Source organism: Coregonus lavaretus (genome assembly GCF_964263955.1).
Source record: "Coregonus lavaretus genome assembly, chromosome: 10".
Taxonomy (NCBI): Eukaryota; Metazoa; Chordata; class Actinopteri; order Salmoniformes; family Salmonidae; genus Coregonus; species Coregonus lavaretus.
The window spans coordinates 363273-388718 of NC_139997.1; the positions used below are offsets into that span (position 1 = coordinate 363273).

Genomic DNA, 25446 nt, shown 5'->3' on the forward strand with positions numbered 1-25446 from the left:
TCTCTCTCTCTCTCTCTCTCTCTCTCTCTCTCTCTCTCTCTCTCTCTCTCTCTCTCTCTCTCTCTCTCTCTCTCTCTCTCTCTCTCTCTCTCTCTCTCTCTCTCTCTCTCTCTCTCCTCCCTCCCTCCCTCCCTCCCCCCCTGCTTGGCACTGTTAGAGGAATATTAACTGTTAGAGAATGGATATCCCTGAGAATATTAGCTACTTGGAGGTGACGAAAACATCGAATTGACAAAATAATAGTTTGGTTACAGTCCTACTGTACCTGGGTATTATAGTTCACTTGTTAATTACACCAGAAAGGGGAAGAGGTCTGTCCATGATAGGGCGTTGCTCCGCCTTCTTGACCAGAAAGGGGAAGAGGTCTGTCCATTATAGGGCGTTGCTCCGCCTTCTTGACCAGAAAGGGGAAGAGGTCTGTCCATGATAGGGCGTTGCTCCGCCTTCTTGACATCTCAGTCGACCAGACAGGTCCTACAGGCCCTAGCATTGTGGCACTTGGATTACTGCCCAGCTGTGTGGTCATGTGTGGCAGAGAGGGACATACACTACCGTTCAAAAGTTTGGGCTGGCTGGGTGGGTGGGTGGGTGGGTGGCTGGCTGGCTTGTTGTGGTGGTGGGTGGGTGGCTGGGTGGGTGTGGTGGGTGGGTGGCTGGCTTGTTGTGGTGGTGGGTGGGTTGGCGGGGTTGGTGTGTGGGTAGGTGGGTGGGTTGGTGTGTGGTGGTGGGTGGGTTGGTGTGTGGGTGGGTGGGTGGGTGGGTGGCTGGCTGGCTTGTTGTGGTGGTGGGTGGGTTGGCGGGGTTGGTGTGTGGGTAGGTGGGTGGGTTGGTGTGTGGTGGTGGGTGGGTGGGTGGGTGGGTGGCTGGCTTGTTGTGGTGGTGGGTGGGTTGGCGCGGTTGGTGTGTGGGTAGGTGGGTGGGTTGGTGTGTGGTGGTGGGTGGGTGGGTTGGTGGATGGTGGTGGGTGGGTGGGTTGGTGGATGGTGGTGGGTGGGTTGGCGGGGTTGGTGTGTTGGTAGGTGGGTGGGTTGGTGTGTGGTGGTGGGTGGGTGGGTGTGTTGGTGTGTGGTGGTGGGTGGGTGGGTGGGTTGGTGTGTGGGTAGGTGGGTGGGTTGGTGTGTGGTGGTGGGTGGGTTGGCGGGGTTGGTGTGTGGGTAGGTGGGTGGGTTGGTGTGTGGTGGTGGGTGGGTTGGTGTGTGGTGGTGGGTGGGTGGGTTGGCGGGGTTGGTGTGTGGGTAGGTGGGTGGGTTGGTGTGTGGTGGTGGGTGGGTTGGTGTGTGGTGGTGGGTGGGTTGGTGTGTGGTGGTGGGTGGGTGGGTTGGTTCACACACACTGCTACACTGTACTCCTGCCTCCCTCAGATCAGAGCAGGGGAATGGAAAAGCCATTATTTGGAACAGGAGGGCTCTTTATTTAGAGAAGCAGGCACAGACCAGGAACAGCTTGACATCAGGAAACAATTACCCTGTTAGACTGGGTCTAAACCCCCACCCTGCTTTCCATGCAGACTGGGTCTAAACCCCCACCCTGCTTTCCATGCAGACTGGGTCTAAACCCCCACCCTGCTTTCCATGCAGACTGGGTCTAAACCCCCACCCTGCTTTCCATGCAGACTGGGTCTAAACCCCCACCCTGCTTTCCATGCAGACTGGGTCTAAACCCCCACCCTGCTTTCCATGCAGACTGGGTCTAAACCCCCACCCTGCATCCCTACCTCTCCCCACATCTCTCCTCTCTCCCCACCTCTCTCACTGTCCCACCTCTCTACCTCTCCCCACTTCACCTCTCTCCTTTCTCTCTCTACCCCCACCTCTCTCCATTCTCTCTCTACCCCCACCTCTCTCCCATATCTCTCTACCTGCACCTCTCTCCCTCTCCCCACCACCCTCAGCCACCCTCAGAAGAGGTGAAAACATACTACCCAGGCATTGAGCAGCCGTAGTAGTAGAGGTATACAAAAGTATGAAAGACAAACTTCCCAGAACCCCATCCTGAGGCCAACTGGTCTCCAGTCTGGAACACTAGTTACAGCCCCAACTCCACACATCCCCAACTCCACACAGCCCCAACTCCACACAGCCCCAACTCCACACATCCCCAACTCCACACAGCCCCAACTCCACACAGCCCCAACTCCACACATCCCCAACTCCACACATCCCCAACTCCACACAGCCCCAACTCCACACAGCCCCAACTCCACACAGCCCCAACTCCATACAGCCCCAACTCCATACAGCCCCAACTCCATACAGCCCCAACTCCATACAGCCCCAACTCCATACAGCCCCAACTCCACACAGCCCCAACTCCATACAGCCCCAACTCCATACAGCCCCAACTCCATACAGCCCCAACTCCATACAGCCCCAACTCCATACAGCCCCAACTCCACACAGCCCCAACTCCATACAGCCCCAACTCCATACAGCCCCAACTCCATACAGCCCCAACTCCATACAGCCCCAACTCCATACAGCCCCAACTCCATACAGCCCCAACTCCATACAGCCCCAACTCCACACAGCCCCAACTCCATACAGCCCCAACTCCATACAGCCCCAACTCCATACAGCCCCAACTCCATACAGCCCCAACTCCATACAGCCCCAACTCCACACAGCCCCAACTCCATACAGCCCCAACTCCATACAGCCCCAACTCCATACAGCCCCAACTCCACACAGCCCCAACTCCATACAGCCCCAACTCCACACAGCCCCAACTCCATACAGCCCCAACTCCACACAGCCCCAACTCCATACAGCCCCAACTCCATACAGCCCCAACTCCACACAGCCCCAACTCCACACAGCCCCAACTCCACACAGCCCCAACTCCACACAGCCCCAACTCCATACAGCCCCAACTCCACACAGCCCCAACTCCATACAGCCCCAACTCCATACAGCCCCAACTCCACACATCCCCAACTCCACACAGCCCCAACTCCATACAGCCCCAACTCCACACAGCCCCAACTCAACACAGCCCCAACTCCACACAGCCCCAACTCCATACAGCCCCAACTCCACACATCCCCAACTCCATACAGCCCCAACTCCACACATCCCCAACTCCACACAGCCCCAACTCCACACAGCCCCAACTCCACACAGCCCCAACTCCATACAGCCCCAACTCCACACATCCCCAACTCCACACAGCCCCAACTCCGCACAGCCCCAACTCCACACAGCCCCAACTCCGCACAGCCCCAACTCCACACAGCCCCAACTCCACACAGCCCCAACTCCGCACAGCCCCAACTCCACACATCCCCAACTCCACACAGCCCCAACTCCACACAGCCCCAACTCCACACAGCCCCAACTCCACACATCCCCAACTCCACACAGCCCCAACTCCATACAGCCCCAACTCCGCACAGCCCCAACTCCACACAGCCCCAACTCCACACAGCCCCAACTCCATACATAAAGCCCCAACTCCACACATCCCCAACTCCACACAGCCCCAACTCCACACAGCCCCAGCTCCACACAGCCCCAACTCCGCACAGCCCCAACTCCACACATCCCCAACTCCACACAGCCCCAACTCCACACAGCCCCAACTCCACACAGCCCCAACTCCACACATCCCCAACTCCACACAGCCCCAACTCCATACAGCCCCAACTCCGCACAGCCCCAACTCCACACAGCCCCAACTCCACACAGCCCCAACTCCACACAGCCCCAACTCCACACAGCCCCAACTCCGCACAGCCCCAACTCCACACAGCCCCAACTCCACACAGCCCCAACTCCACACAGCCCCAACTCCATACATAAAGCCCCAACTCCACACAGCCCCAACTCCACACAGCCCCAACTCCACACAGCCCCAACTCCACACAGCCCCAACTCCACACAGCCCCAACTCCATACATAAAGCCCCAACTCCATACATAAAGCCCCAACTCCACAGATCTCCAACTCCATACATACTTTACATCCCAATACAGTTACATACTGTATGACTGAACAGTGGACCCTCTAAACATGAGCCTCAACTCCAAGATGGAAAAGAGATTGGGAAAGTAAGTCCACCTACTTTCACCCAGAGCTTACATCCCGTGGACTTCCAAACTCAAACCACTGACACACTACACTCTCTCAATCCAAATGGACTCACCCTTCCCTGGCCCCTTCCTCCCTGGCCCTTGTCTGACATAATATAATTATGATCTCACACTGAACACACACACACACACACGTTTCAAGACACACACAAACACACTCACACAGAACACATGCTAGGAGCAGTGAGAGTGTGTGTAACCCCCCCCCCCCCCCCCCCCCCCCCAACGCCTGCAGACACAGACCCTGCCTACTCCATGTTTTTAAAAGCAGGCCTGCCTTGAAACAGGTCTTTATAGGCTCTTTAACAGCTCCTGTAACCAGATACAGTCTGCTTTACATTTAGTGACTTGTTTTAAATGAGCCCAACATTGTTTTGGCCAAGAATTGTAGAGTGACATCCTTTAATTGCATTGGCATCTTTTTCAAAATAGTTTTCAGAAAGTCAATGTGAGACCATGTCGCTGTCTGGTGAAAACCAAAACTTTTCAGTAAATTGAATAAATGACCATATCTTCACACTAACAAACATACAGTAATGAAAGTCTCCTGACAAGCTAGTCTAGCCACAACATAGCCAGGACCTCCTTTAATGTTCTTTCATTGTTGACTAGGGCACATAGGGATCTGAAATACTGCTCTATATAGGGAATAGTGTGCCATTTTGGACGCACTCCGTGTAGCCACTAGTGAGGGTCCCTCACCCAGAGAGATGTATGTGCTGTATCTGGTTAGAGGGCAGTGAAACAGTGCAGACACAGCCCTGGACAGGACACTGATACTCACCCCAGTTTAATGTCAATGCATGTTTTTCTGCTGTTTGACTGCTTTTGACCAGTGTGTGGGTCAGGACAACATGTGTTAGAAATAGAGAGTACATACCAAAACTCAGACCTCTCCTCGCCTCGCCTCGCCTCGCCTCGCCTCGCCTCGCCTCGCCTCGCCTCGCCTCTCCTCTCCTCTCCTCGCCTCGCCTCGCCTCGCCTCGCCTCGCCTCGCCTCGCCTCGCCTCGCCTCTCCTCTCCTCTCCTCTCCTCTCCTCGCCTCGCCTCCTCTCCTCTCCAACATATCTTGTACAGTACAACATGTATTATAAAGTACAACATATCTTATTCAGTACAACATGTATTATACAGTACAACATGTATTATACAAAACAACATATCTTATACAGTACAACATGTATTATACAGTACAACATGTATTATACAGTACAACATGTATTATACAGTACAACATGTCTAATACAGTACAACAAGTATTATTCAGTACAACATGTATTATACAGTACAACTTGTATTATACAATACAACATGTATTATACAGTACAACATGTATTATACAGTACAACTTGTATTATACAATACAACATGTATTATACAGTACAACATGTATTATACAGTACAACATGTATTATACAATACAACATGATTATGCAGTACAACATGTATTATACAGTACAACATGTATTATACAGTACAACATGTATTATACAGTACAACATGTATTATACAGTACAACTTGTATTATACAATACAACATGTATTATACAGTACAACATGTATTATACAATACAACATGATTATGCAGTACAACATGTATTATACAGTACAACATGTATTATACAGTACAACATGTATTATACAGTACAACATGTCTTATACAGTACAACATGTATTATACAGTACAACATGTATTATAGAGTACAACATGTATTATGCAGTACAACATGTATTATACAGTACAACATGTATTATACAGTACAACATGTATTATACAATACAACATGTATTTTACAGTACAACATGTATTATACAGTACAACATGTCTAATACAGTACAACATGTATTATACAGTACAACATGTATTATACAATACAACATGTATTATACAGTACAACATGTATTATACAGTACAACATGTATTATACAATACAACATGTATTATACAGTACAACATGTATATTATACAGTACAACATGTATTATACAATACAACATGTATTATACAGTACAACATGTATTATACAGGACAACATGTCTTATACAGTACAACATGTATTATACAGTACAACATATATTATACAGTACAACTTGTATTATACAGTACAACATGTATTATACAGTACAACATGTATTATACAGTACAACATGTATTATACAGTACAACATGTATTATACAGTACAACTTGTATTATACAGTACAACATGTATTATACAGTACAACATGTATTATACAATACATCATGTATTATACAGTACAACATGTCTAATACAGTACAACATGTATTATATAGTACAACATGTATTATACAATACAACATATATTATACAGTACAACATGTATTATACAGTACAACATGTATTATACAGTACAACATGTATTATACAGTACAACATGTATTATACAATACAACATGTATTATGCAGTACAACATGTATTATACAGTACAACATGTATTATACAGTACAACATGTCTAATACAGTACAACATGTATTATACAGTACAACATGTATTATACAATACAACATGTATTATACAGTACAACATGTATTATACAGTACAACATGTATTATACAATACAACATGTATTATACAGTACAACATGTATTATACAGTACAACAAGTATTATACAATACAACATGTATTACACAGTACAACATGTAGTATACAATACAACATATCTTATACAGTACAACATGTATTATACAGTACAACATGTATTATACAGTACAACATGTATTATGCAGTACAACATGTATTATACAGTACAACATGTATTATACAGTACAACATGTATTATACAGTACAACATGTCTAATACAGTACAACATGTATTATACAGTACAACATGTATTATACAGTACAACTTTTATTATACAATACAACATGTATTATACAGTACAACATGTATTATACAGTACAACATGTATTATACAGTACAACATTTTTTTTACAATAAAACATGTATTATACAGTACAACATGTATTATACAATACAACATGTATTATACAGTACATCAGGTATTATACAGTACAACATGTATTATATAGTACAACATGTATTATACAGTACAACATGTATTATACAATACAACATGTATCATACAGTACAACATGTATTATACAGTACAACATGTATTATACAGTACAACATGTATTATACAATACAACATGTATTATACAGTACAACGTGTATTATACAGTACAACATGTATTATACAGTACAACATATATTATACAATACAACATGTATCATACAGTACAACATGTATTATACAGTACAACATGTATTATACAGTACAACATGTATTATACAGTACAACATGTTTTATACAGTACATCTTGTATTATACAGTACAACATGTATTATACAGTACAGCATGTATTATACAGTACAACATGTCTAAGACAGTACAACATGTATTATACAGTACAACATGTATTATACAATACAACATGTATTATACAGTACAACATGTATTATACAGTACAACATGTATTATACAATACAACATGTATTATACAGTACAACATGTATTATACAGTACAACAAGTATTATACAATACAACATGTATTACACAGTACAACATGTAGTATACAATACAACATATCTTATACAGTACAACATGTATTATACAGTACAACATGTATTATACAGTACAACATGTATTATACAGTACAACATGTATTATACAGTACAACATGTCTAATACAGTACAACATGTATTATACAGTACAACATGTATTATACAGTACAACTTTTATTATACAATACAACATGTATTATACAGTACAACATGTATTATACAGTACAACAAGTATTATACAATACAACATGTATTACACAGTACAACATGTAGTATACAATACAACATATCTTATACAGTACAACATGTATTATACAGTACAACATGTATTATACAGTACAACATGTATTATACAGTACAACATGTATTATACAATACAACATGTATTATGCAGTACAACATGTATTATACAGTACAACATGTATTATACAGTACAACATGTCTAATACAGTACAACATGTATTATACAGTACAACATGTATTATACAATACAACATGTATTATACAGTACAACATGTATTATACAGTACAACATGTATTATACAATACAACATGTATTATACAGTACAACATGTATTATACAGTACAACAAGTATTATACAATACAACATGTATTACACAGTACAACATGTAGTATACAATACAACATATCTTATACAGTACAACATGTATTATACAGTACAACATGTATTATACAGTACAACATGTATTATGCAGTACAACATGTATTATACAGTACAACATGTATTATACAGTACAACATGTATTATACAGTACAACATGTCTAATACAGTACAACATGTATTATACAGTACAACATGTATTATACAGTACAACTTTTATTATACAATACAACATGTATTATACAGTACAACATGTATTATACAGTACAACATGTATTATACAGTACAACATTTTTTTTACAATAAAACATGTATTATACAGTACAACATGTATTATACAATACAACATGTATTATACAGTACATCAGGTATTATACAGTACAACATGTATTATATAGTACAACATGTATTATACAGTACAACATGTATTATACAATACAACATGTATCATACAGTACAACATGTATTATACAGTACAACATGTATTATACAGTACAACATGTATTATACAATACAACATGTATTATACAGTACAACGTGTATTATACAGTACAACATGTATTATACAGTACAACATATATTATACAATACAACATGTATCATACAGTACAACATGTATTATACAGTACAACATGTATTATACAGTACAACATGTATTATACAGTACAACATGTTTTATACAGTACATCTTGTATTATACAGTACAACATGTATTATACAGTACAGCATGTATTATACAGTACAACATGTCTAAGACAGTACAACATGTATTATACAGTACAACATGTATTATACAATACAACATGTATTATACAGTACAACATGTATTATACAGTACAACATGTATTATACAATACAACATGTATTATACAGTACAACATGTATTATACAGTACAACAAGTATTATACAATACAACATGTATTACACAGTACAACATGTAGTATACAATACAACATATCTTATACAGTACAACATGTATTATACAGTACAACATGTATTATACAGTACAACATGTATTATACAGTACAACATGTATTATACAGTACAACATGTCTAATACAGTACAACATGTATTATACAGTACAACATGTATTATACAGTACAACTTTTATTATACAATACAACATGTATTATACAGTACAACATGTATTATACAGTACAACATGTATTATACAGTACAACATATATTTTACAGTACAACATGTATTATACAGTACAACATGTATTATACAGTACAACTTTTATTATACAATACAACATGTATTATACAGTACAACATGTATTATACAGTACAACATGTATTATACAGTACAACATGTATTATACAATACAACATGTATTATACAGTACAAAATGTATTATACAGTACAACAAGTATTATACAATACAACATGTATTACACAGTACAACATGTAGTATACAATACAACATATCTTATACAGTACAACATGTATTATACAGTACAACATGTATTATACAGTACAACATGTATTATGCAGTACAACATGTATTATACAGTACAACATGTATTATACAGTACAACATGTATTATACAGTACAACATGTCTAATACAGTACAACATGTATTATACAGTACAACATGTATTATACAGTACAACTTTTATTATACAATACAACATGTATTATACAGTACAACATGTATTATACAGTACAACATGTATTATACAGTACAACATTTTTTTTTACAATACAACATGTATTATACAGTACAACATCTATTATACAATACAACATGTATTATACAGTACATCATGTATTATACAGTACAACATGTATTATATAGTACAACATGTATTATACAGTACAACATGTATTATACAATACAACATGTATCATACAGTACAACATGTATTATACAGTACAACATGTATTATACAGTACAACATGTATTATACAATACAACATGTATTATACAGTACAACGTGTATTATACAGTACAACATGTATTATACAGTACAACATATATTATACAATACAACATGTATCATACAGTACAACATGTATTATACAGTACAACATGTATTATACAGTACAACATGTATTATACAATACAACATGTGTTATACAGTACAACATGTATTATACAGTACAACATGTATTATACAGTAAAACATGTTTTATACAGTACATCTTGTATTATACAGTACAACATGTATTATACAGTACAGCATGTATTATACAGTACAACATGTCTAAGACAGTACAACATGTATTATACAGTACAACATGTATTATACAATACAACATGTATTATACAGTACAACATGTATTATACAGTACAACATGTATTATACAATACAACATGTATTATACAGTACAACATGTATTATACAGTACAACAAGTATTATACAATACAACATGTATTACACAGTACAACATGTAGTATACAATACAACATATCTTATACAGTACAACATGTATTATACAGTACAACATGTATTATACAGTACAACATGTATTATACAGTACAACATGTATTATACAGTACAACATGTCTAATACAGTACAACATGTATTATACAGTACAACATGTATTATACAGTACAACTTTTATTATACAATACAACATGTATTATACAGTACAACATGTATTATACAGTACAACATGTATTATACAGTACAACATATATTTTACAGTACAACATGTATTATACAGTACAACATGTATTATACAGTACAACTTTTATTATACAATACAACATGTATTATACAGTACAACATGTATTATACAGTACAACATGTATTATACAGTACAACATGTATTATACAGTACAACATTTATTTTACAATACAACATGTATTATACAGTACAACATGTATTATACAATACAACATGTATTATACAGTACATCATGTATTATACAGTACAACATGTATTATATAGTACAACATGTATTATACAGTACAACATGTATTATACAATACAACATGTATCATATAGTACAACATGTATTATACAGTACAACATGTATTATACAGTACAACATGTATTATACAATACAACATGTATTATACAGTACAACATGTATTATACAGTACAACATGTATTATACGGTACAACATATATTATACAATACAACATGTATCATACAGTACAACATGTATTATACAGTACAACATGTATTATACAGTACAACATGTATTATACAATACAACATGTGTTATACAGTACAACATGTATTATACAGTACAACATGTATTATACAGTACAACATGTTTTATACAGTACATCTTGTATTATACAGTACAACATGTATTATACAGTACAGCATGTATTATACAGTACAACATGTCTAATACAGTACAACATGTATAATGTTCTTTAAGCTCAAAATAAATGTACATGTCAATGTAATAGATCCCTGAATCAGAAACAGAATCAGAATCAGAATCAGAATCAGAATCGGAATCAGAATTAGAATCAGAATCATTATTATTCTACAAGTATATTTACATGTACCAAGAATTTGATATGCCTTCCAATAAACAGAAATTAGAGACAGAATATAGACAAAAATTACAGCAATAGAAAGTAAATACTGATATCAAGCAGATAGGCTTGTAACTCTGTACTGGATCCACACTGTGTTCTCATACAGACCTATTAATAACTTCCATCCCAGTGTAACACAATGTCAGAGTGTGTATCTCACCTCTCCTCCTTTCTCCTCCTTTCTGCATAGTTGTGGAAACTAAGGGAACATATTTTACATTCCCCATCTCTCTTTGAGGAGTCTGCCTTCCTCCCCCACCTCTCCTCCTCTCCTCCTTTCCCCCGCCTCTCCTCCTCTCCCCCACCTCTCCTCCTCTCTTCCACCTCTCCTCCTCTCCCCCACCTCTCCTCCTCTCCCCAACCTCTCCTCCTCTCCTCCACCTCCTCTCCCCCACCTCTCCTCCTCTCCCCCACCTCTCCTCCTCTCCTCCACCTCTCCTACTCTCCCCACCTCTCCTCCTCTCCCCCACCTCTCCTCCACCTCCTCTCCCCCACCCCACCCCCTCATCTCCTCCACCTCTCTCTCCTCCTCTCCCCTACCTCCTTTCCCCCCATCTCCTCCTCTCCCCCACCTCTCCTCCTCTTACCCACCTCTCCTCCGCTCCCCCATCTCTCCTCCTCTCTCCCACCTATCCTCCTCTCCCCCACCTCTCCTCCTCTCCCCCACCTCTCCTCCTCTCCCCCACCTCTCCTCCGCCTCTCCACCCCTCACCCACCTCTCCTCCTCTCCCCTACCTCTCCTCCTCTCCTCCACCTCTCCTCCTCTCCCCCACCTCTCCTCCACCACCTCTCCCCCGCCTCTTCTCCTCTCCCCCACCTCTCCTCCTCTCCTCCACCTCTCCTCCTCTCCTCCACCTCTCCTCCTCTCCCCCATCTCTACGCCTCTCCTCCACCTCCTCTCCCCCGCCTCTCCTCCTCTCCCCCACATCTCCTCCTCTCCCCCACCTCTCCTCCTCTTCCCCACCTCTCCTCCGCTCCCCCATCTCTCCTCCTCTCTCCCACCTATCCTCCTCTCCCCCACCTCTCCCCCACCTCTCCTCCTCTCCCCCACCTCTCCTCCGCCTCTCCTCCCCTCACCCACCTCTCCTCCTCTCCCCCACCTCTCCTCCGCCTCTCCTCCCCTCACCCACCTCTCCTCCTCTCCCCCACCTCTCCTCCTCTCCCCCATCTCTCCTCCTCTCCTCCACCTCTCCTCCTCTCCCCCACCTCTCCTCCTCTCCCCCACATCTCCTCCTCTCCCCTACCTCCTCTCCCCTGCCTCTTCTCCTCTCCCCCACCTCTCCTCCTCTCCTCCACCTCTCCTCCTCTCCCCCACCTCTACGCCTCTCCTCCACCTCTCCTCCTCTCCCCTACCTCTCCCCCACCTCTCCTCCAGCTCTCCTCCTCTCCCCCACTTCTCCTCCTCTCCCCCACCTCTCCTCCTCTCCCCTGTCACACCTCCTCCTCCCGCTCCTCTCCTTCTCTCCCCTACTCCCTCTCCTCCCCCACTTCTCCTCCCTCTCCTCCCCCACTCCTCCTTCCCTCTCCTCCCCCACTCCTCCTCCCTCTCCTCCCCCACCCCTCCCCACGCTCTGGATAAGAGCGTCTGCTAAATGACTAAAATGTAAAATGTAATTCGAGGGGCTTTATTGGCATGGGAAACATATGTTTCCATCGCCAAAGCAAGTGAAATAGATAGTAAACAAAAGTGAAATAAACAATATAAAATTAACAGTAAACATTACCCAATAGTTCCAAAAGAATAAAGACATTCAAATGTCATATTATGTGTATATACAGTGTTGTAATGATGTGCAAATAGTTAAACTACAAAAGTAAAAATAAATAAATATGAGTTGTATTTACAATGATGTTTGTTCTTCACTGGTTGCCCTTTTCTTGTGGCAACAGGTCACAAATATTGCTGCTGTGATGGCACACTGTGGTATTTCACCCAATAGATATGGGAGTTCATCAAAATTGGATTTGTTTTCGAATTCTTTGTGAGCCTGAGTTTGTGTCCCAAATGGCACCCTATTCCCTATATAGTGCATTACTTTAGACCAGAGAATGGCACCCTATTCCTATATAGCGCACTACTTTAGACCAGAGAATGGCACCCTATTCCCTATATAGTGCACTACTTTAGACCAGAGAATGGCACCCTATTCCCTATATAGCGCACTACTTTGGACCAGAGAATGGCACCCTATTCCCTATATAGTGCACTACTTTAGACCAGAGCTCTTCAAAAGCAGTGCACTATATAGGGAATAGGGTGCCATTTGAGAAGAAGACAGTGGTAAGGCTAATCTGGGACTGGAAACAGTGGCTTTGATAGTAGCTACAGTACACTGGCTATAACGTAGATATTACAACATAGATATTACAACGTAGATATTACAACGTAGATATTACAACATAGATATTACAACGTAGATATTACAACGTAGATATTACAATATAGATATTACAACATAGATATTACAACGTAGATATTACAACATAGATATTACAACGTAGATATTACAACATAGATATTACAACGTAGATATTACAACATAGATATTACAACGTAGATATTACAACGTAGATATTACAACATAGATATTACAACGTAGATATTACAACATAGATATTACAACATAGATATTACAACGTAGATATTACAACATAGATATTACAACATAGATATTACAACGTAGATATTACAACGTAGATATTACAACATAGATATTACAACATAGATATTACAACGTAGATATTACAACATAGATATTACAACGTAGATATTACAACATAGATATTACAACATAGATATTACAACGTAGATATTACAACATAGATATTACAACGTAGATATTACAACATAGATATTATAACATAGATATTACAACGTAGATATTACAACATAGATATTACAACATAGATATTACAACGTAGATATTACAACATAGATATTACAACGTAGATATTACAACATAGATTTTACAACATAGATATTACAACGTAGATATTACAACATAGATATTACAACATAGATATTACAACGTAGATATTACAACATAGATATTACAACATAGATATTACAACGTAGATATTACAACATAGATATTACAACATAGATATTACAACATAGATATTACAACATAGATATTACAACGTAGATATTACAACATAGATATTATAACACACATCCTAAGACTCTGTAACATTACTTCTTGTTGCCCCGAGGACACAACATTAAGCCAGCATCCCAAATGGCACCCTATTCCCAAATGGCCCAAATGGTTCTGGTCAAAAGTAGTGCACTACATAGGGAATAAGGTTCCATTGGGGATGAATCCTAACCCTCCTCTGTGAAGGAGTCCTTGTAGCCATAATCCCCTCAGGAGACGTCCACTGGGATTTTGGGTGTATAGCCATCAGACTTAAACACTCACTGTAAGGGACCTATTCTAGTGAACAACTCTGAAACACCCTTTATCACCTCACACCAACAATAACTACCCAACCAAACTGACAGAATCAAGACAGCTATTACTGTCGTTTTCAACAACTAGGCAATAAAACAATCCATGTCCATTATTCCTTATGTGTAGTTCTCTCTCTCTCTCTCTCTCTCTCTCTCTCTCTCTCTCTCTCTCTCTCTCGCTCTCTCTCTCTCTCTCTCTCTCTCTCTCTCTCTCTCTCTCTCTCTCTCTCTCTCTCTCTCTCATAATGTGTATAATAATTATATAGTGCTATTTCTATTGTTTTATTACCATTGTCATTATTTTATTTCACTAGTCCTGCATGTTGGAGTTCCAAGCCTAAGATTTTCACTGTATCCTGCAATCACAACCTGCAGCCCTGTACATGTGACTATTAAACAATCTGAATGTAAAGTCTGCAAAAACACTACAGTATACTACAGTCATCTGTCCTGCTCCCAGCTCTGTCCTGCCTGGTTTATTGGATTCATTGTGAAGTTGCAGAGGGACTTGACTTTCAGCTTTGAAGTTGTGAGCAACTGCAGGACCTTTGGCTTGGGCACACTCTCTTAGTTCAGAGAGAGAGAGAGAGAGAGAGAGAGAGAGAGAGAGAGAGAGAGAGAGAGAGAGAGAGAGAGAGAGAGAGAGAGAGAGAGAGAGAGAGAGAGAGAGAGAGAGAGAAAAGACCGGGGGAGAGAGGGAGGGGGTACGGTGGAGGAAGTGATAGAGTGTGTGAAGGAAGGAGAGGAGAAAGTGGGACCAGGCCATGTATGTAAAAGAAACCATTGTGTTGCTCAACATAGTCAAATTGAAGCCTAGTTCACTGCAGCTTGTCACTTCAATATTCAAGGAAAATTCTGGAAATGTATGCTGATTGCACAAATGACCTATAGAAGAGGGAACAATCTATTGCCAGGGATATACCTTCACAAATCGTTAAAGACTCAAGACGGACTTAGCCATTGAATCAGCATTACATTAGTTTAACTATACATTAGATGAAGGACAGAGCCATTAAATCAGTATTACATTAGTTTAACTATACATTAGATGAAGGACAGAGCCATTAAATCAGTATTACATTAGTTTAACTATACATTAGATGAAGGACAGAGCCATTGAATCAGCATTACATAAGTGGTGGGGGATAGGTGGTTTGGGATGCAGGGTACACAGTAAAAAATGGGGTGTTAATATTTCAGAGTAAAGTTATTTTAACCCAGATAGAGTATTTTCAACATTTTTGAGAGTAAAGTTGCTCTATCAGTGGAGTTAAAAGTGAGTGTAAAAATCTGCAGATACGCAGTGACAATTTCAACTCTACAGCAGTGATGAATACCCGCCACTCTGCTTTGCTGAAGTTTGGCACGTACGTTGGTGGAGGAAGATTGCGAAGGAGTAGCTAGGCCACAGATATTGCTAGGTAAGTTACATCCCCGTTTTTTCAACACCAAACCGGTATTTTTTAACTTTACATAATTTTAGAGTTGTGCTGATGTCAAGGTCATATTTTAAGTTACGAGTTCCATGCGGCGGTCCCACTTGCAGTGACCTCGTCATCAGCCAGCTAAATTAGCTTGTAAGTTCAGATGGTTGACAGTAATAACTGTTATATGATATACCCATGGAATATGTTTGATATTTTTGTGAATGGCTTGCTGTTTCATATGGCTAAAAATAGGTAACGTTAACTTAGCTAATCAGTTCGTTTGAAGGACACCACCGTTTGGCATGAGCGCAGATTGTGCTTGTCATGCGGTTAGCTAGCTTGCAATCAGTATCGGTAACTGTCTTTCTTTGTGTTGCAATATTTTCACGAATGAAGTTTGTCAGAATGGTAAATACGTAAAATAACGTTCGCTAACAACAAAACATTTATACAGATAGTATTGTTAGCTAACGTTATTGTATAGCTTCCCAGGCTTCCTTACACTAACGCTAACTGTTTTTTATAAAGCTATATATAACGGTAATGTTAGCATGCTTCTGATAGTTAGCCAGCTAATGTTGGTGTTATAAAACGATAACTTAGATCACTGATTTGCATGACAGGTTTGTTTAACATTGCTTAACCATTTTAATGGTTAGCTACTGTTCGAACTAAAATGGCTAATGAGCTAGCTAACTTTGACACATAGCTAGTTATTTGGTAGCTAATGGGACAATGTGCCTCTAAACTTGAACTAGCCTACACCCATTTGCTGCAGAAAATGGCAGCTTAACGTTATATTCAACCAGCACAACTGTGTCTACTTCAGCCTTTGTAATTGCAGTGTAACGTCTAAGTAATGCATAGTGCATTGCGTAGCTAGTACTACTGAGATAAATGGATAGTTAGCTAACGCTTAGTTGAACCAGCACTAAATGATGATTTTGAATATATATTTTCTTTGTTAACAGAGGCAAAATGCTGTTGCGTGTTCAGCTCGGGGAAGAGCAGAAATACGTCAAGCTGTCTGAGCTGACATTCAATGCTTTCTTGAAAGAAGGTAGGTATAATAGGTTAAAGCAATACATATCACCCTAATGACAAAATAATACAGCATTAAGCTATTATCTTATGATATCTATTTAGGTCTATAGTCATTTCTGCTGTGCTTTATATTTTCAGTAACATAAAATCAGGTGCAGATCCTTGTCTTTCATCATTTTGTGAACACATGAGGCAACCTTAAGTATGAACTTGGATTCTTGTGAGAAGGGAATGCATGTTTTTCTTTTTTTTCTTCTTTTTTTAACAGTGTGTCTAAAATTCAACATACCAGAAAGCAGAAAGCCAGACATTAAGGTGTATGACCAGTCTGACACAGAAGTTGACTCAGATGTTTTTGAAGAATTAGTAAAGGAGTCACCTGGAACTTTCAGAATCATGCTGGGCAATGGACTTGGTATTCATTCATTCAATTAGTTTTTTAGTTTAAAGGCCAGAATGAGAACCTTTATTGTCTTAAAAATAACAGTTTATTGTAATATGTTTCTATGTTTTGCACAAATTTCATAATGAACAGATACCTCTCATTCATCATCATGCTCGGGTACATCTGATGACACCATCATTCTGAATTTCACTGTGTGTGACGATGTTGAAGAAGTAGCGGCTGGCGAAGGAAGCCAGCCTAAAAGGCCATGCCACATAAACTATGAGGCAAAAGCAGTAAGTGGTGAACATTGCTGTTAAGTCCAATCTGAATGTTGTTTCATCATGTGACAGCATTACATATTGTTTTACAATTACGGAAAGCACATTTCTTTCCACCTATAGCTGATTGAAAAAATCCTAACATCAAAGCCTGGTGGTGAACGCATTATGCAAGAGTATGGAAAAACCAAATCTCTGACAGATGCCACCAGAAGACAGATGATCAACATACTTGCTGCTGAGATGACAGAAACACATGGGTAAGCATTAAGCATATAGATGGGCTGTAAAGAAACATTGTTATTATTTTCCGGTTATTAATTATGTAAAATGTGTTGTGCAATATCAATTCAGTGTGATGTTAACTTTGAATTCATATGCTAGGACATCCCCCCCCAAAAGTGTCAGAGTGATGTATGCACAGGGGATAGTAGCTTTGTTTCCCTATCTACAAGACCCATACTCACAACATGGATATGTAAGTAAATGGGTTATTGCAACATTATGCACATATTCACTCTATGAAATGGGAATAGTACTCCTTTATAATTTATTTATAATAATATAGGATCATTACTACGATCCGGAGAGTGGTTCCGGATACCTTGCATGGCGATTGAAGACCATAAGAAAAACAGCAGAGGAAAGAGGTGCCTCAGTCAGCAAATCTCCTAAAGGTATGTTTTCTGATCAGTGACATGTAATTATAATGGTGACCTGTGAATTGTACAGAAAGGATTTCTTAACACTGTATTTTGTCTTAAGTTGGTGGGCCAGGCCGTGATCGTCAGCCCTTCACCTATGACAGAGAGCCATCTGATGAGGATGTGGAAGCAGCTATTGCTGTTTTGAGACACTCTGCTGATGAAAACACTGTCCGTGAGAAGATGAAAATGACCTTCATATATCGGCAAGCAATGGTCAACGATGAAGCCAAATCATCAGATGTCTTCTCGGTCTTCCCAAGATTTCTGGACACACCAGGACTGGTATGACAACTTAATTCACTGCATCACCAAAAATATCCAATGAAGAATAAGGTAACACTCATTATTTCTGTCTTTGTGTGTTACATTGCAGATAGAACAAGATTTCAGACTTCTGTTTGGTGAGGCCACAGCCAACAAATTCTTGGAGAAGTGGCCAACCACTTTCAAAGCAAAAGTAATAAAGGAAAGCCATGGACTTGTATCCACCACAGAACTCTTGGATTTGATGCGCAATGCTGAGTCAGCTGCTGAAGTTGAGAATGGTATGAATGAACTGTTTTACTTTTTATGTGGATAATGTAGGTGTGCATTATATGTCCATAATGGTGCAAGTTGTGAATAAGAATGTTATGCTACGGCACAATGTTAACCAGGTTTTTATTTACTTATTTGTAGGCTGGGACAGTGACATGTCTGCCATCTTGCTGCTGCTACATTTGCTACCACCATCTGCACAAGGTAGAAAGAGGCCGGGAAAGATGTCTGCATATCAAGCTGTAGATCAGCTCATCAGATTTCAAAAGGTATGCTTAACAGTTGTTTAAAATATATATTCCATCATCTCAATCTTGTGCACAGTTTGAGGTGATCTTATCTATTGTCAGAGGTTAGTCACCAAAACAATTCTGTTGAATGTGTTTTTTTTGTAGGTTGGAACCAGTGTGCAGCAGCATCTTGACAACATCACCCAAAGCAGTCAGCCCTACCTTCTCGCCCAGGGATCCACACAGAGCAGCATTCACTCCTACTTCATTGTGGTTGACAAGCATGCTCTTCCATGCAAGGCAACAGGTTCAGTAGGAGCTTTTGACGAAGTCTTTAAAGCCCATTACGTATTTGGTACGTCATACAGTTCTTCCTTGAGCAGCTTTTTCACTTTTGTGCAAACAACCATCTATAACATCGACATGGGGGAAACAAAGGAGACTCCTAGAGTTGCTGAGTTGCGAGCAAGAATGGTGCGTTAGTTGAGATAAAACTATGAAGTGTTTTCTTTGCAAAAGTGACCATGGAAGTCCAAACAACCTTGTTAAGCACCTTAAGATAATTCATGGGCTATGTACAGGCAGGACTCTTTTTCTGAAATGTGGTCAAGAAGGATGCTCACGTTCTTTTGGTAGCTTTTCTGGTTTTAGAAAACATCTTAACAAGTGCCACGGAGAAAGTTTAGTAGATTCTATAGAAGATGATCTTTCAGACCCTCAAAGTACCGTCAACACCAGTAATATTTCTCATGTTGAAGTGTCGACTGAATGTTTAGAGGCTGAGTCAGAGTTATCTTCGCCATACATTGTAAATAGTTGTGCAGCTGTTATTTCTGATCTAAAGGCAGCAGGTGTTGGTCAAAGTACAGTAAATACTGTAGTGATTTCCATGGAAGAGATTGTTCAAGATATTCATCAGCATGCTAAAGAAACAGTGATAAAGCATGTATTTAGTAATGAAAGAGAAACAGAAATGTGCAAGAAAGTTGAGGCGTGTTTTGAGGGGTTAGAGAATCCTTTCACAGTTCTAAATTCGGAATACAAGCGATCAAAATTTATGACTGCCAAGTGGGAAATAGTAGAACCAGTTGAATGTGTGATTGGTTCAAGATTTGACACAAGACGAAATAAAAAGACTGGAACATATGATCAGGTAGTAGTTCAAGATAAATTCATGTATATTCCAATTTTATCTACACTGCAGTCAATATTTAAAAGTCAGTATTTTGCAGAAATGTTGCAAAGCTCAGCTACCAGCAACTCTAGACTGAGAGATATTTGTGATGGATCTTTTTTTAAAAGTCACCCCCTGTTCTCAACTGAGAAGCAGACAATACAGGTCCAGATGTTCTATGATGATTTTGAGGTCGCCAACCCATTGGGTTCCAAGCGAGGTATTCATAAATTGGGTGGAGTATATTTTACTTTAAGAAACTTCTCTCCAAAATGGAATTCTTTTTTGGCTAACATACACCTGTGCGCCTTATTTCATACTCAAGATGTTAAACGATATGGTTTTAGTGAAATTTTTGCTCCCATTGTTCGAGACATTAAAGTGTTAGAGAGCGATGGTATTGAGATTCCATTATACAGTGGTTATGTACGTGGCACTGTAGTACAGGTAACAGGTGATAATTTGGGTTTGCATAGTTTGTTTGGTCTGGTGGAGTCTTTCAGTGCAAGGTACTGTTGCAGGTTCTGTTTATCAGAAAAGGAGGACTTTCAAACAGAATTCTCTGAAGATTCTTCCAAAATAGTTTTACGCACCAAAGATATGCATACTGCTCACTGTCAAGAAATGGCTTGTAATCCATCCCTTCCGTATGTTTTTGGTGTGAAAAGGTCATGCATATTAAATTCATTGAGGTATTTTCACACAACTGAGAACTTCTCAGTTGATGTGATGCATGATGTGTTAGAAGGGGTTGGCCAGTACGAATTGAAGTTATTATTTCTGTATTTGAATGAAAAACATGTTACATCAGGAGAAATACATTCAAGAATACAAAGTTTTGATTATGGTTTCACAGAGAGAAATAACAGGCCTGTGACTGTTAATTTAAGTGAAGGATCTAATGATCTGGGACTGAATGCAATTCAGTCCTGGTGCTTACTTAGGAATGTTCCTCTTATCTTTGGAGATTTGGTAACTTCTACTGACCAACACTGGGGCCTGCTTCTTTTATTATTGCAAATAATTAACATTATATTCTCGCCCATGTTATCTCAAGGTCTATGTGTATATTTAAAACATTTGATTGTTGATCACCATACACTGTTTAAGAAGTTGTATCCTCAGAAAAAACTTTTACCAAAGCACCATTTTCTTATCCACTATCCCCGCTGCATCCAGAAAATAGGGCCTGTACTTCATAGTTGGTGTATGAGGTATGAAGGCAAACATAATTTTTTCAAAAAACAGCTTAAATCGTTTAAAAATATTACCAAAACGCTGGCAAAAAAGCATCAGAATCATATGGCATATAGTTGGCGAAGATCAACAACTTTTAGTCGGTTAGATATTGGTCCAGGAAAAATGGTGGCTTTAAATATGGTAAAAGGAGGTTCTGAAATTGCTTTGGCAATGCAAGTGCCCAGTAGCATTCAGGTTATGAAGGTTAATTGGGCTAAACATAATGGGTATGTTTATCGCCCACACTTGGTTATCTGTGGCGAAGTTGACTCTGAAGTGCCCTTGTTTTATCAGATTGAGTCAGTTCTGATAATGTGTGAAAAACTGTTACTACTCACAGTGCCTTTAGTTACAGTAACCTTTCAAGAACATTTCCATGCATATGAGGTGATCAGATCAAAGCATGATTTAGTTTTTTTTCATGTCGACAACCTGCACTACCCTAGACCTTTTGACATACAAAGGTCATATGGAGGAAATGACACAGCTCTCCTTGTTGTGCCATATTGCTTTCTCTGGTGAACATTTTTATGATGTTATACTTCTGTCATAGACAAGGCAATGGGTGTACAATGTAAATTCACGGACATTGAAATTATACTTTTTTTTTTCAATAAATGTGGGTGCTCTCATCTTGTATTATTGTGCTTTGTTTTATTTGATAGTATTGATATTTCTATAATTCAGTAACACTACATCATATGATTTAAATAAAAATAAAAAAAACACTGTAGAGAAATGAAAAGTAAATATCATTACACTTTAAAGTGTCATTTTTTAAAGTAAAATTGTAGTTGACTTAACTCTATACAGTGTAATCATATTACTCTCAACAGTGTGATTAAACTACAGTGTTAAATATTTTGACACATTTCATTGTTATTTTTTACACAATATGGAGTAGAATTAACTCTAAAAGTTTTACACTGACCAAAGAGTACATTTTACACTGATTTTGAGTGGGACCAAATGTTATCTGAAACAGAGTTAAATTCAACTCGATAGGAGTTAAATTAACACTTCTGTTTTTACTGTGTAGAGTAGGGTGGTGGACAGGGTATAGGGTCGGGGGGGCAGGGTAGCGTGGGGTGGGGTGGGTGTGAGGGTAGAGTAGGGTGGGATGGGGGGCAGTGTAGGGTGGGGTGGGGTGGGTGGGATTGTAGAGTAGGGTTAGTTTGGGGGGCAGGGTAGGGTGGGGTGGGGTGGGTGGGAGGGTAGAGTAGGGTAGGTTGGGGGACAGGGTATAGGGTCGGTGGGGGGAGGCAGGGTAGCGTGGGGTGGCGTGGGTGGGAGGGTAGAGGTAGGGTAGGTTGGGGGGCAGGGTATAGGGTCGGTGGGGGGGGGGCAGGGTAGCGTGGGGTGGCGTGGGTGGGAGGGTAGAGTAGGGTAGGTTGGGGGGCAGGGTATAGGGTAGGTGGGGGGGGGCAGGTAGCGTGGGGTGGCTGGGTGGAGGGTAGAGTAGGGTAGGTTGGGGGGCAGGGTAGGGTGGGTGGCGTGGGTGGGAGGGTAGAGTAGGGTAGGTTGGGGGCAGGGTAGCGTGGGGAGGGGTGGGTGGGAGGGTAGAGTAGGGTGGGATGGGGGGCAGGTAGCGTGGGTGGGTGGTGGGAGGTAGAGTAGGGTAGGTTGGGGGACAGGGTAGGGTGGTGGACGGGGTATAGGGTCGGGGGGGCAGGGGGGGCAGGGTAGCGTGGGGTAGGTGGGAGGGTAGAGAAATGTAGGGTTGGTGGGGTGTGGGGTGGCGGGTACTATTTGACTGAAGACCCTGGCTCCTATAAGGAGTATAGTCTATTGAAAAATAATACTGCAACCACAAATGAGACTATTTTCCATTCAGATGATTTAAATCACACAGCAATAACAGTCAGATGATTTAAATCACACAGCAATAACAGTCAGATGATTTAAATCACACAGCAATAACAGTCAGATGATTTAAATCACACAGCAATAACATTCAGATGATTTAAATCACACAGCAGTGACAGTCAGATGATTTAAATCACACAGCAATAACATTCAGATGATTTAAATCACACAGCAATAACATTCAGATGATTTAAATACATTTACATTTACATTTTAGTCATTTAGCAGACGCTCTTAACCAGAGCGACTTACAGGAGCAATTAGGGTTAAGTGCCTTGCTCAAGGGCACATTAACGTCATTTAGCAGACGCTCTTAGCCAGAGCGACTCACAAATTGGTGCGTTCACCCTATAGCCAGTGGGATAACCACTTTACAATTTGGGGGGGGGGGGGGGGTTAGAAGGAATACTTTAGCCTATCCCAGGTATTCCTTAAAGAGGTGGGGTTTCAAATGTCTCCGGAAGGTGGTGAGTGACTCCGCTGTCCTGGCGTCGTGAGGGAGCTTGTTCCACCATTGGGGTGCCAGAGCAGCGAACAGTTTTGACTGGGCTGAGGGGGAGCTGTGCTTCCGCAGAGGAAGGGGAGCCAGCAGGCCAGAGGTGGATGAACGCAATGTCCTCGTTTGGGTGTAGGGACTGATCAGAGCCTGAAGGTACAGGGGTGCCGTTCCCCTCACTGCTCCAAAGGCAAGCACCATGGTCTTGTAGCGGATGCGAGCTTCAATTGGAAGCCAGTGGAGTGTGCGGAGGAGGGGGGTGACGTGAGAGAACTTGGGAAGGTTGAACACCAGACGGGCTGCGGCATTCTGGATGAGTTGTAGGGGTTTAATGGCACAGGCAGGGAGCCCAGCCAACAGCGAGTTGCAGTAGTCAGACGGGAGATGACAAGTGCCTGGACCAGGACCTGCGCCGCTTCCTGTGTAAGGCAGGGTCGCACTCTCCGAATGTTGTAGAGCATGAACCTGCAGGAGCGGGTCACCGCCTTGATGTTGGCGGAGAACGACAGGGTGTTGTCCAGGGTCACGCCTAGGCTCTTCGCACTCTGGGAGGAGGACACAGCGGAGTTGTCTACCGTGATGGCGAGATCATGGAACGGGCAGTCCTTCCCGGGGAGGAAGAGCAGCTCCGTCTTGCCAGGGTTCAGCTTGAGGTGGTGATCCGTCATCCATACTGATATGTCTGCCAGACATGCAGAGATGCGATTCGCCACCTGGTGATCAGAAGGGGGGAAAGGAGGAGAAGGATTAGTTGTGTATCGTCAGCGTAGCAATGATAGGAAAGGCCATG

At 40.9% G+C, this 25446-nt stretch overlaps 2 long non-coding RNA genes across 2 annotated transcripts; both read left to right on the forward strand.

Moving 5' to 3' along the window:
* The first annotated feature begins 16452 nt into the window (after positions 1-16452).
* LOC311136629 lies at positions 16453-19341 on the forward strand. Its single transcript, XR_014613884.1, has 8 exons — positions 16453-16691; positions 17669-17757; positions 18010-18156; positions 18277-18422; positions 18531-18667; positions 18792-18885; positions 18976-19084; positions 19173-19341. It is a non-coding gene; the product is annotated as an uncharacterized lncRNA (long non-coding RNA).
* Positions 19342-19347: 6 nt separating this feature from the next.
* Positions 19348-22931, forward strand: LOC311136630. The gene is made up of 4 exons (XR_014613885.1): positions 19348-19396; positions 19488-19659; positions 19793-19920; positions 20047-22931. It is a non-coding gene; the product is annotated as an uncharacterized lncRNA (long non-coding RNA).
* The last annotated feature ends 2515 nt before the right edge of the window (positions 22932-25446 follow it).